The sequence below is a fragment of the Drosophila pseudoobscura genome, chromosome 2 (assembly GCF_009870125.1).
Source record: "Drosophila pseudoobscura strain MV-25-SWS-2005 chromosome 2, UCI_Dpse_MV25, whole genome shotgun sequence".
Taxonomy (NCBI): Eukaryota; Metazoa; Arthropoda; class Insecta; order Diptera; family Drosophilidae; genus Drosophila; species Drosophila pseudoobscura.
The window spans coordinates 14,731,625-14,745,453 of NC_046679.1; the positions used below are offsets into that span (position 1 = coordinate 14,731,625).

Consider the following 13,829-nt stretch of genomic DNA (forward strand, 5'->3'; position numbering starts at 1 on the left):
CCGGACCCAAGAGCCCGGAGCCCCCCATCCCAGACTCGAAGCCGGACGCAGCCCCTCGCTTGGGGGTTGGGAGGTTGGGGGCAATCTTTCGCTTGGTCTAGCGGTCAGAGCATCATTAAATCTTAAATATTTTGCCTGACAAGTGCTCTTGATTCTGTTTACGGAATTTTCCTGGTTGCATACAGCATCATATCCTATAAAAGATACTAGATTCGATCGATGTTGCTTAAAGGTTTCTCATCTGTAATTTACCCAGTGACAAGCTCGCAGTGTTCCACAAAGAATTGTAGGATTTTTTTCAATCTTTCGATGGAAAAATAATATATTTTAAAATGTAAAAGTGGGGCACACAGAATACCCCACATTAAAGATAACATTTCCCCTCCTTCCCCCTGGGATCGTATAGTTTTACCTTTGACATCAATTACAGCAATAAAAAAAAAACCAGAAAGAACACTGCCTCTGCCTCTGCCTCTGCCTCTGCCTCTGCCTCTGCCTCTGCCCCTCATGTTGCCCCATGTTGCGTGATCTTGCTGGCCGGCGCACAATTTTGACAAGTGCCTGCTCGTTGATTCGACTGTTAGCACCCCAGAGACAAACAGATGGACAAGCAGGCAAATAGATGAATGGATGGATGGATAACTGGCTGTTTTGTTAACATGCTAATTTGCAAATTAACTGCCACTCTCAACGGTGGACCCTCGCGTGCACTATCCATCCATTCATCTTTCATTTTTCTGTGGAATGAAATGATGTGTTTACGATTCAAAAACGATAGCCAGCACAGCGGGGGCGATAGATCTCTCTCTCTATGGCATATGGCATATTGCATTTCCTGTAACGACGACAAGTGTCGTCGCTTCTGGCCACTAGACAACAAAGAGAGTTGCTGCTGCTTAGGGGACAGCTCCGTTCCAAGGACAGCTCTTGGTTCAGATGTCGCCAGATGACAAACCAAATCGCTGTCATACTACAACAAGCAGTGCGAATCCGATAATTCCCGTATCTACATGCACGAGTGGGCAAACAACAGAGTGACTAAAGGGCCTGCTCGAATGCCCGATGCCCCCCGAATGGGTCTGACTCATTCATGTAAGGAATGATTCAAGAGGTTTACAGATTGTGCCAGACATCAGGAAGACAATACAAATATATAGTATGTGGATAAGCAACAGGAAGAGAACAAAGGAGAAACGAAACAACATTTTCCTCGTAGATCTAATAGAAAGTTAGGGCTATAAAGTCCAAGAACTAAAGCGAATACCAAGAGAAGTGCCTTAATGATGGGAAACTATCGAAAACCAAAAGACATTTCAAAACTGATCGAAATGTCAGTCCATCAGCTAAAGATATCTATGTTTGAGTATCTTTTTCTTTAAGAATCAGCTTTAACTCCATTCAAAACGTTTTTGTCGAGGCACACATTCATATTTTCTTGTTTTTACAGTTTTGTTGTTGTGTTTACAAACTATCAGCACAATCTACCCTCCATCTAAAGGGTATTTTCAATGAACCCCACGCGCTCGCCATCAACATCGGAACAAGTTTATGTCATTCTGTCGCGACTTATGGGCAACTTTTACGGTTTCATTTAAGTTGCTTTTATTCGCGCGGTCTCCCTTTTAGTATCCACAGTTTACACGGGATGGGGTTCTGTGCGCCCAAGTAAAGGATTCCTTCGCCCCGAGCCATGACTCATGGCAAGCCAGTAGCCAAAACCAGAAGCTCACTCTCCAACTCTTTGCTTAAATGAATTGAAAGCACGAAAACAGGTTCCATTTCGGGGGGGGTGTGTGGGCCTTGTGGGCGTTTAATTAGAGGCTTCCAAAAGGGGGCCTGTTAGAGGTCTCTAGGCATTAGTTTGGCAACTATGGCGCCCGCCTGGCCGGACCCTCATTGCATTATTGATCTAAATGCATTTGAGAATGCATTGTGCCAGGGGCTTTAATTATTTACGAGTAAGCCTAGTCGCTCTCACTCGCTGTACAAAAACATAGTTAATTTATGCAAGAATTACGCATGTACTCGACAGACTGACAGAGGGACGGAGACAATGCCCGGAAACGGACAGTGGCCGAACAATGGGGAATTATTGCCACTGAAGGCGGACTGAATGGGGAATGGAAATGAATTCGAAATGGAAAATGGGAATGCGTTTTGGGGACGACAACAACAGAGCCAGCCACTCACTGAATGTGGCACAGTTCTCCCTCTCCCTCTCTCCCTCTCTCTCTATAGCGATGCCTCCCAGAGACCTAAACGCTTGTCCATTCAAATTCGAATAACTGGGCATTCAATTCGGTTATTCGAAGAGCTTGTTGCGACTACTTTGATACCCTCCTGAATCAAAATGTTCCCTAAGCGAACGGCTTCAACGGCATTGGAATGAAAGACAAACGGAACTTCGTACGATGGATATCGATATTTCGTAAGTGCCATCACTAGTTTAGGAGTCGATGGATGGGTATTGTTATTCGAATACTTAAGGAAACAATCGAACTATTTTAGTGCTTCAATCGTGGAGTGCTTGTCGAGTCTGTGGTAGTACTATTCATCATGTGGTATGCTTCGATCTATTCAGTGCATCCCTTCGAAGGTATAACAACTATCACTGTGTGGTCTACTGCTCTCAGGGAATACCTTTAGCAGCTCTTTCCCATCACATAATTCCTTAGAAATTAACACTATTTAGTATCTCAAAGTTCTCCATTTCCGCCCAGTGTCGTAGCGCCCCATGGAGTTCAGTAACCCTATTATTCTGTAAGGGGTATGCCACGAGTGTATAGGAAAAATCGATGTAACTAGCGGTTGGTAATTTGCAACAATTAACAAACTAAATTGCACTTTGCGGATACATTCGACCAAGTAGCAAAAACAACAACAGCAGCAGGGAAAGGTGGGCTGGGTGGGGCCCACACCCACACCCACTGCCACATCCACTCCCTCTGCCACATTAACCATATATTTTTACGAGTATTGCCACTGCCACTGCCACTGCCACTGCAGTTGCTGTTGTTGCTGGCCACCTCCTTCCTCCGCTTAAGGTTACTGCAGTTCATTCACTTTTTCCCCGAAGAAGTATTCACCCATGGAATATCGTATGAATGCAGAACAGTCCATCAATTATTCAGAGAGGGATATGCCCCCTCCCACCACAATCCCCATTCTCTAGCAATTGGTTACATATTTATTATTATTTATTTTTTTGAATAAATATTGAAAAAACATCCAATAAGTGGCGAGGGGGCAAGGAATACCAGTGGTGTCTGCAGGGCAGCAGTTTTCTAATTATTTTCACACCTTTGGCGCGTTTTTCCACTTTGTGCACTTGAATCTTTCATGAGTCTGGCCCCCCCCCCTCGCCCTCGACGATGTGGGAAATGGGCAAAGGGAATGCAGATGGGGCTGACACGAGTGCCAGAAGTGGGGGCCCATTCGATAGGGGCAGCCAGGGAGGGTAATGTGAGGGAGCAATGGGAATATAATTGATGTAGGACCCAAGGGTCATTGTTCGAGTGGTATTTGTGGAGATAGATAGAAAAATACTCGTAGAATATGCAGATGGGAAGAACATTAAATTGATTCATGAATCGCAAGGGAATACTATCGAGGGATCTATCTTTGGAGTTGGGGAATGGGATCTAGAATATCTAAAAATAATTAATAAGAATTAGGGAAGTGCCTTTATTTACCCACTTGTAAATATCACAAGGGACATTCCATGTACAGTGAAAGACAGAATGAAATAATTCCTTAACAATATTTGTAACCCAGTACATCAAGGGTACATCCAAAAAGAAAGACCTTCCCGTGTTCAAGGAAAGATCCTAGTATCTCAGAAGAGCCTCAAAACTCCGCTTGCCCCTGGTACAACGATCATCTCTGCCCCCGAAGATGACAAGTAGATGAAGATATGCTCCAACTACAGATAAAAGATCTTCCGGTATAGAAAATGGTAAAGATTTTCTGTGGAGAGGTTGAAGAGCCACCCATGAGGAAGGGCAGAGAAGTCCCTGAGGATGTTCCAAAACATTTTCAGCTAATCTTCCGTTCAGACCTCTTTCAAAAGAAATCCATCATTTGCCAACTGGTTTTTGGACATTATTCGGCTAAGCGTCTATAAGGAAGTTCCGAGCAATCCATTCGCACATTTCCCGGAAACGTTTCACTTATTGGCCCCTCAATAAACCCAAACACCCATAAAAAGTATTATTTCATTTCATTTGGCATTGTTTTGCCCTCATAATTGAAGGAGAGGAGAGTGTGTATGACACGTGGCCCTTGTGGAGGAGGTAGTACTGTACACGTAGGTAATTAGCTGCTACATACAACACCATCCATCCATAAAAGTGTGGCCTAATCAGCTGCCGCTTCCGGCTCCCACTCGCACTCTTCCGATGATTCACACATTTACTTGTTTCAATATTTAATAAAATATATATTTGTTTCGTTTCAATTGAGTGATCTACGCGGTTTCTACGTGTATTTGGATGAGTAATCCGTTGGATACGAACGTATTCCCTCTTCTGTCATGTCTCTTATTATTTTGTTATTATTTTGTTTGCTTAATATTTATTATTATTTTTCGTTCGTTTCGTATTCCAAGTCGCTGAACAATTCGTTAATGACCCATATATCATATGACCCGACCCCTCCCCTCCCCCCGACCCGATACGATACGATACGATACGATCCGCCCACACAACTTCAAGGCACTGATGCGGCTTCTGTCTCGGCGGCTCTGAGGCTCTCTGCCTTCTCCGACTTCCACTTCATGGCTTAGAAAAGCAATTTGTGTGAATGCCATTCGATTGATTGCATAAAACGTATTGATGCCATAAGCCGATTGAAGCGCTCGTTCCATCAATGGCACATCGTGGGGGGGATGTGTCATCCTTTGAGATGCAGGCGGCAGGCAATGAAATAAGGAGGGGAAACTGGAAAATTCTTAGGAAGAAATAATTGGAAAAGTTATGCAAAAGATGGCAACAAATTCAGTGAAATTTTAACAATAAAAAGTTCACCTTTTTCTGGTTAAAAAAAGCTGCCTTTACTGCTAAGCCGCACTGGGAAAGGTGGAGAAGAGGCAGGATAGTCCTCCTTTTAAGGGATCGCTTACAGGCGATATTTTATTAATATCGGCACGAAAGACTAAAAACATTCCATCAAAAGAATGTCATGAATAATTTCCCATTCCACGATTGTGTGTCTCCCCTTAATCCAAGAATCAATAATCTTTTATCAGGCAAAAACTGACATAAATCCAAAAAAAAACAGACAGGAAAAAGGGAAATTTACAATGTATAGAGGGAAAAGGTAAACACAAGTAAGGGCGTGGCATGAAGGTGGGTTTAGGGTTTAAGGCAAGAGTTTTTCCCAACTAGCAACAGCAACAGGAAAAACAAAAAATACAAAGACAACGGCAACCACGATGATGGGGGGGCGGGCACCATGTTGAGTTAATGGCCTGAACCGCACCCCAGAACCCCAGAGACGACAGAGAATCTTAAAGTGTTGTTAACTGTCGGACTGACAGTTCTGGTTTTGGCTCCCACTTCCCCCCCTCCTCCACCTCCACCTCCGCACTGCGTGGGGTCCAATTGGTCTCCACAGAAGGATGAATGGGCTCCCAAACGCCTCTTCTTGGCCGCCCATTTCTCACATTTTAATTGCATTTTCCTTTCGATAAGATAAGATAACACATTGTAATCATTAAATCTTAAAACTTAATGAGTTTTATTCAAATTTAGACAGCAAATATTAAAAAACCTTCATTAATCGATAATTCGATATCTAAAAACCTCATAACAATCTTTCGTGGACCTAAAATAGCTTAAATCTGCAAAACTTTCATCTCTTATCGATATCTTTATAATTCAATAGTAATCGATAGCCCATCATGCATGCATACCTAAAATTAAAATAATCGATAAATACAAATAGAAATGTTTTTATTTCAATATTTGATATTCATCGAAAATATTTCTTACTTTTAGCGATAGACTTATTTTGTTATCGATAACTGAATAACTGTTATCTGTTCTGTTGCGTTAAAAATTAGTTCGAAATTTCGATAATGAAAAAGATTATAATCTTTCGACCATCTCAAACTTTTCGATAAATCATTCGATTCAATTCGATTCAGTGAATAATTTCATAGAAAATCACATAGAAAAGTTCCAGAGAAGGCCGGAACATTTCTCCAAACATTTTCCATCGATTCTCTGAACACCTCTAATGGATTCTCTGAATTCCGCAGAAAAAACACGACCGCATTTAATGGCCATAAAGCCAAAAATTATGATCTGTTAGGGCGTCGTCGTGCTTCGACTTTATGAATAACATAGCCATTGTTTATACTGCAAGTGAAATATACAGATACAGATACAGATACAGATAGACACAAGCAAAGACATGGATACCACAGATATTTATACAGATCGGAAGGGGGCATGCATGGGTATGCATGTGGAATAAACAATGAAAGCCTTTTGTTTATATTCTTGCAGCCGCCACACAAAACCGAGTAGCATTCCTCAAATATTTTCCATTTTTTTCCTGTGTTTTATGGTTTAAAACCAAAATAGATTTCCATTTGATTTCTCATCGAAGAAACGTAAGCGGAGAAAACGGAAAGCGTTTTGGGGGCCAACGAAGGTTGGATTGACTCACGATTGGACTTTCGACCTGCAGTTGATACGCGAGTACCCCATTCTTATCAGGAAATTCTCTTTCTGAGGAAGGTAAAGGTATGCTCATGATGGTAATCATCGTATCAGCGTACATTTCACCACGAAGCAAACCACTGAATCATTTTCAAATGCCATAATTTATGGCACAGAAGCAAGAAATTGGCTGCCTTATGGCCAAACTTGGAACATTCCAGCTTCAAATGATTCGCTTAATCTTTTAAGACATTCCCATTCCCAGAGGAATCTTTTGACTTTTAATTACGGAAATATTCTAAAGAAGATTACGCAAATCCCAGTACTTCTGGCAAACGATGGAATCGAGTGCCTCGAGTAAAGCCGCAGCCACAATCTCCAGAGTTGTTGCATGCCACAGCATCTACAGCTATAGGCACAGCCAGTCCTACGCACATCAGACCACGAACCACAAAGCCTGCTGCTGCCTCTCTCCTCCCTCTCTCGACCACAAAAACTGTGTCAAGTGGGAGGCAGAGGCATAGGCAGAGGCAGGGCCGCCACGCGCTCTTAACCGCTTTCCTCCTTTTTAGCCAAAGTTCTGCTAAAACTAAAAACTATTCGTACTCGTTTAGTATTTTTTTTTTCTTGTATTTTTTAATGAAAATCCATCTAGCATCGGGGGCGAGTCTTTCTGTCAGTGAGCGGCTCTGTGGCTTTTTGGGGCAACACTCAGCCGCTGAACAGCCGAACGGCAATCGCTCTCCTCCGCTCTGCACCAAAGAGTTGGCCGCTCGCTCCAGTTCCGTAATTGTCGTGGGGGCCAAACGTTTCTACCATTTCTGGCAGCGAATTGTTTTACATTTTGGGGGCCAATAGCGAGAAACCTTTCACTTTCAAATGGTTTACGTGGCTTTCTTCGCGAAATGGCTTCGCAATGAGTCATGGAATCGGGCCATGAAAGTGGAGGAGTCGCTTCCGATACGATTATCATTTATCGGGCGTCACTTTGATCAATTTACACTTTTGTCTTAATCAATATGTTTTGCATTTTCATTTGCATTTGCTGTCGTTCGTCGTTCGTCGTTTGTTGTTTGTTATTCAATCAAATGTTGGATCCCTCAATGGATCTGCCTCTGGGAATACAAATCGGGGGATTAATTCATTCGGTAGATCGTTTGTATATGGAAATTCACTCGGAAATAAATGCCCTAAACAGATATTCTGTACAATCAATGCTGTTATAACCACTCGCTCATTTAATCAGCACTTTTCGATAACATCTTCGATGTTTTTTACCATTTTGTACTAGAGGAGCCTCAAAGCCGACTATTTTTAGAATTAATGGATTGATAATGAAATCGAAAATGAATATGGCACTCATAAAGATACAAAATGTGCAAAAATTGCAATGTTATTAATCGCAGAAAGGAATATAAAGTCAGTAGAGTCATCATAATCGATAAAAAGACAAATCGACCATTTATCGGCGTATCTACAGCAATTTGTACTGTAAAATCGATATAATTTCCTATAAAAAGGTTGTATTTAAACACAAAATGATTGCCATTTAAATTGTAAGTAATATATTTGATAAATCGATTCTTTAGTGAAGTTATCGAACATTCAAGTCCCCCAATGATTTGCATCGTTTACTTCGCATTTAATCGATATTGCCACACCCTCTTTCCTCTTTCCACGAGTATCTCGCTCCGATGATGAGAGGAGAGAGTGTTGTTCAGATATTAAATAATGAAAGCCTCTATCTAATCGGTTAAACAATTTTCTTTCATGGATGGAGAGATTGTAACATTACGATTAGATTGTATTTTATTTGTATTATCTCATACTATTCGTTCTTAGAAGGGGGGCCTTTAGTTTATAAGAGTCCTCTTTCAGTACCTCTCTATAAAGGCGATACGTGACGAGTATTTACGAGTACCGTGCCTCACTCTAGTATCAGATTGTTTTACCCTTTGGAGGGCCCCCTGTTTTTATATCCATTTGAAAAGCATTTGGCAAACAATTTGTTCGGTTTATCTTTTGCTGGCGAATGCACCCTCGACAAACAAATCGTGAATGTGGGCCCTAAAATCCTCGTCCTATCGACAATCCACCTGGTAACCGTCGTACCGTCGCGACGATTATCTGGTATCCCCCCCTCCCGCTGTTTTTCCACTCTGTTTTGCCCCGATGTTTGCGCAGTTGTTAAATCTTGTGGTTACCTGAAAATTGAATTGCATTTGCCGACCATTTACTCGCGAACGATTAATGTTTTTATGGCCAGAGAGCGAACGCAATAAAAATGCACTTGGGATAGGTTCCGGCGATGTTCGTGCGCTTCGATTTATTTTTACTACATGAAAACAAAAAGAGATTGTTTTGTTTCTGTTTGTATCTCTCTATCTTGTCAAGGGTGGCAGCTATAGCTTCGGTTCTTCCCGGATCTATCGGCGGTTGTCCGGCTCTCCGATTGATTGATGGACTGTCTGGCGATTGGGCCTCTAGTTAAACGGGTGTAAATGTGGGTCGATTCTCTCTCCCTAGAGAGCTCTTTTTCTTTTTCTGCTACCTATTTGTGGTATTCTTAGTGACAGGGAAACAACATATTTTTGTGTAATTTATAAACTGCCGCGAATGATATTTAAACAGCGCGCGAGAAAAATAAGAATTGACGGTGACATCTGTATGTACGAGCATGGGGTATTTCGCAGATACAATTTGTATCTGCGGATCGGCACAGCTGTTGGCGATTAGAGTGTCGAAGGGCTGTGTGGCGGCTGCGAGAGCGGGGGATCTATCTGTATCTGTATCTGTCTCTGCATCTGTATCTATAAGTAGAATTTATAGCGCGACAAACGACGCCGTCGGCGGCTGTTCTCTGTATTTCCACCTTCTAATAAACCGACTTTTGTATGATATATTCAAGGGAATACTCTGTTGGATACATGTCTAAAGGGTATAGACACAATCGACTCTCAAATTAGTTTTCCTCTATTGCTTTTTTGTTGACTCTTCGGGGCGCGTGCGTTTTGTTGCCACGCCGAACGTTGGCCTTGAACTTTTTTCGGTATTTTTCTCTCGGTTCGGTTTGTTTTTCGACTCCCACAAAACAATATCTGGGAAGCATCATCAGCATCACATGCGAGTGTATCTATTGCCAATCTATCTGTATCTTTTTCCCCATTCATGTGTTGTTTCTTTTTTGCATGTGACAAATTGAATTCCTTTTTCACTATTTTTCCGCATTGAAGTGCAAAATTTAATTGTTTTTTTGTTGTCACATGAAATTTTCACTCCACTGCCAATGGAGAGATTTTTATTTCCGAGAGAGTAGAAAGCACAGAATAAATGATACCCTGTAGAACTTAGATGTTCAAATTTGGGTTTTTAAAAGGTTATAAATCGGTTGAAACCAGTTCAACGGTAAGGAATCGCTAAGAAACATTTAGGAATCGAAAATCGGAAATGATTCGCCATCATATCGGCCCACTTTTTGGGCCTCGCCTGCTCCACTAGAGGGTACACAAAATTTATGCTGATTGCCTCGCAAATTGATTTTGCCATTCCGTTTTTAATGGGATTTTACTTTATATTACTGTGATGCTCCTGCCTCCTAGAGATTGCCAATTCACGGCGCCTTTTGGCCATGACCAAGATGATTCATGGCCGACGGGAAAGCCCCTTTACCACGCGGAAAACCAAAACAAAAAGCGAGAGAGAAGGGAAAGTGTGGTCAAGTCAGCGGTCAAATGTCTGAGCCCCAAAGCTGAAACCCAAAACCCCAAAACGAAGTCGAAACCTCGAAAAACCAATCGATTTCCTGTTGCATTTGCCGCCTGACCCAAATACCCTGCTCCAAGAAAAATTCTCCGCCGCTTCTGTAACCAGAAGCCCGGCAGTGGAAGTTTTTTCTGAGGAGTGGCCAGAGTTGCCGCCTCCTAAGCGCATTAGCCGCGATCTTCCGCTGTGGATGGGGTGTTAATGCTGTACCAAACATCTGGCAAATCTCTTCGACTTGGTCATTAGGGATTGGAGTCATGGGGGGGGGAATGCCGGGAAAATGCCACAAAATGGAAAGCCTCTCAGCAGATGGTGTCTAGAAGAAGGCTGTGTTGGAGAGAGAGAGAGGGAGATGGAAGTTTGTAACACTTTCGCGGCAGCATCTATGGTTTCTCTAGACAGAGAAAGACAAGTGCTCATTAGCTTGTGGTTCGATTTAGGAAGGGATCTGGCTTTAAAGATCCTTAAGAGCTTCCCCTTTTCATCCAAAAGATGTCCAATCAAGTAGTTTAAAGATCGAACCCCTTAATGTGCCCCCTTCAATGTTCAATCTCTAATCAGCCGCTGGGCCAAGGCACAAAATAAAAGTAAAAACCATTTCCGCGACAACAAAGACTTTGTTGTCTGCTGTCTGCTGGTTGCTCCTCCTCCTGTGGCAGGAGTCGCTTCTGTCCAGAGCATTGACTCATGCAGTGGTGCAGCCAGTGCACGGGTTTTCCATTTTGTTTGCACAAAAGTCCAACACGAAGGCGGCGGATCCAGCTAAAAACCAACATCGTGGTCCGAGAGCCATGTCAACGTCAAGTTTGTTGACTTGTCCGCCAACCTGCCACCGAAAGTGGAGTGCGGCAACAACAGCATGGGGAACAAGCAGCGGCAAACTTGCTGAAAACTTCCGCTCTCTGGGCAAGAGCCCAAGCCCAAGCCAAAGCCAAAGCCAAAGCCATTGCCAACGAGGCAGACGTCCGAAACGAGCAACGGATGTCGGAGAGCTGCATAAATCGTTGGGACCCAGCTCCCTACCTCGCAAGATAGTGCGTCCCCTCCTCACCCATCGAAAGCTGTTCATAAAAGTGCAATTTATTAGCATACAAAGTACGTCGTCTAGGCATTGGTCAGATGCCGGGACGGAGACGTAGACACGGACACGAAGACGGCCTCTTGAATCTGGTCTTTGGATTGGAGGGTCTCCTGGTGGTAGAGAGAGTCGAGTGTGGGATGGGTTCCATCTGGAGTGTGGGTTCTCCTGCTTTGGCCATGAAATGACAGAGCAGGGCAAAATGTTATACCATTTCCCGTTTTGATGCACTTTTTCCCATGTTTTTCAGTTGCAAAGATTAGTATCTCTTTCAGTTCCATTTCCAGAAAAACCCTGAGAACTGTAGAAAGAACCAGAGGCTTCCAGGAGTTCCATTTAATTCCTATAATAATTCATGCATTAAATGCATTCTTGTTGGTCCAAAATACAATCCATTTACATATAGGAGTGTACATCCGCCTTTTTCCCACTGATTTGATTCAAATTTGATTGCTCTCTGACGACTCTATGACCGCCCGCCCTCCGGCGGTCATCATTTTGGGTCAGACGTCACGTAGGTCGTCTGGCAAATGTTGAAAAGGAAACCGCAAGGAAAACTCCTTTACGCCCGATCTGAGGCCCTAATCAAAGTCTGGGATATGGCGCTACGTGACGCATTGAGGCGTAGATAAAATCAACAAATAAGCATAAAGACATGTGGCATGGTGGCATGGTGGCACATGGAGGAAGCAACTTTGAGCTTGACAAACTGTGACGACGACAAATGAATGAGAGGGCTGAAAGGGAGGATGTCAAACTGTAAATTAAATTTTCTTTTAGACAAAAGAAATATTTAATTAGCAACAAAAAGGGAAGCCCCCATTTGGGGGAAAGTTTTGCCCTTTCTTTCGAGGAGGCAAAAGTTCAAAGTTTGCTTCAGTTTCTAATTATTCCAATTATAATTACCAGCCAAGCAAAGGCAGAGGAAACGGGGAAACTTCAACAAATTTAAAGACTATAATAATCGTCTACTTGGATTCTTTTAAAGTACCTTCTGTACTTTCTCATCATTGGAAAAGGTTATCCAAGGAAAGCCGACCCAAAAGAGCAAGAAATTTAATCTTGATAGATCATTTTTCCAGAGAGTAACAGATCGCCCCACAGGGTGACTCATTTCATGGACAAATAAACCGCAAATTCTTATCAAACAATAAACGAAAGAAAGAAAAAGCAGAAAGAAAATATAAACATAAACAATATCTAGAAGAACAACAAACAATTGACATTAGTCAGAGATTTTCGGGGTCACTGGGACAAAGACTCGGAGCGGAGCAGAGATACGGATACACGAGACACACAACGAATGAAAGAGCGAAAACAAAAGATAGAAGATATACAAAACTCGTTTTTTTGTTTTTGCGCAAAAGTTGAATTTAACTAGAAATGACTAGTAAATGTAGGTTTTTGAATGAATTAGTGATTGAGTTCGAGAACTTCATGAATCCATGAATGAAAGAAGCAGAATTGTCGTTGAACTGTGAGAAAATCCTTTGATAAGATAACCGATCCAGAGAATCATTCAATGTCATACAGAACAGCTTACACAAAGATAAAGGTCGCAAGAGGAGGGGGGAAATATCAAATTATGATTATGTATATATCAAGAAAAATCTCCACAAAAACAAAAGAATAATTTTTGAGCTAATTTCAACGAGAGATCTGTAACTGAAATCTTGAACCATTGGTCTATCGAGCTGTCGCCTGTGTCTATTGAAAAACTGAGGCCTAACTTTTGGACACTTTGTGGTAGCGTAACGGATCGATCATTGCTATCTTAATCAGTAGATTAGTTACACACCCTAAGGTAAAGAGCTTACTGTGCTTTTCCTTCTGTGTGATTCTAGAAATCATGATTTCTGTTGGGATTTCTTCTTTCAATTCTCGATATACATAATTGCGAGAATGTCGCTCGAAAGAGAGCTTCGGAACCGCAACAGTTCTATGTATAAAAGTTATATTTATAACAGTATACCGATGTATGATAGTTCTGATTTGCATTTGCATTGTGTCTAGAAGTGTATAACAGTATTTCTGTGGTACATTTCTGCACGTGTATATTTCGAAACTGTATTTTCGTGCCCTCCCCTATTTTCCCCATTTGTTTTGATATCTTTTACTTGTTTTTGGTTGTTTTTCGTTGGCTTGTTTGTTCTTTCTTTTCTTCGGCACCCTCCCACACGCTGCGTACTGTTTTTACTGGTAGAAAGGTAATAAATAAAAGTCAAGCGACTTTGTTGAATAACAGTTACCGCTCTTTCGTCTAAAAATAGGTAAAAAAAAAACAGCCCAAAAACATACCAAATCGAACGGAAGCAAAAGTGAAA

The 13,829-nt window shown here is 42.0% G+C and overlaps 1 protein-coding gene across 2 annotated transcripts in view; it reads right to left on the reverse strand.

Annotated features, from left to right (window-relative positions):
- The window catches only part of KrT95D (phosphofurin acidic cluster sorting protein KrT95D), a 36,041-nt gene that overhangs the window by 20,980 nt on the left and 1,232 nt on the right, over positions 1 to 13,829 (reverse strand). The window lies entirely within an intron of this gene.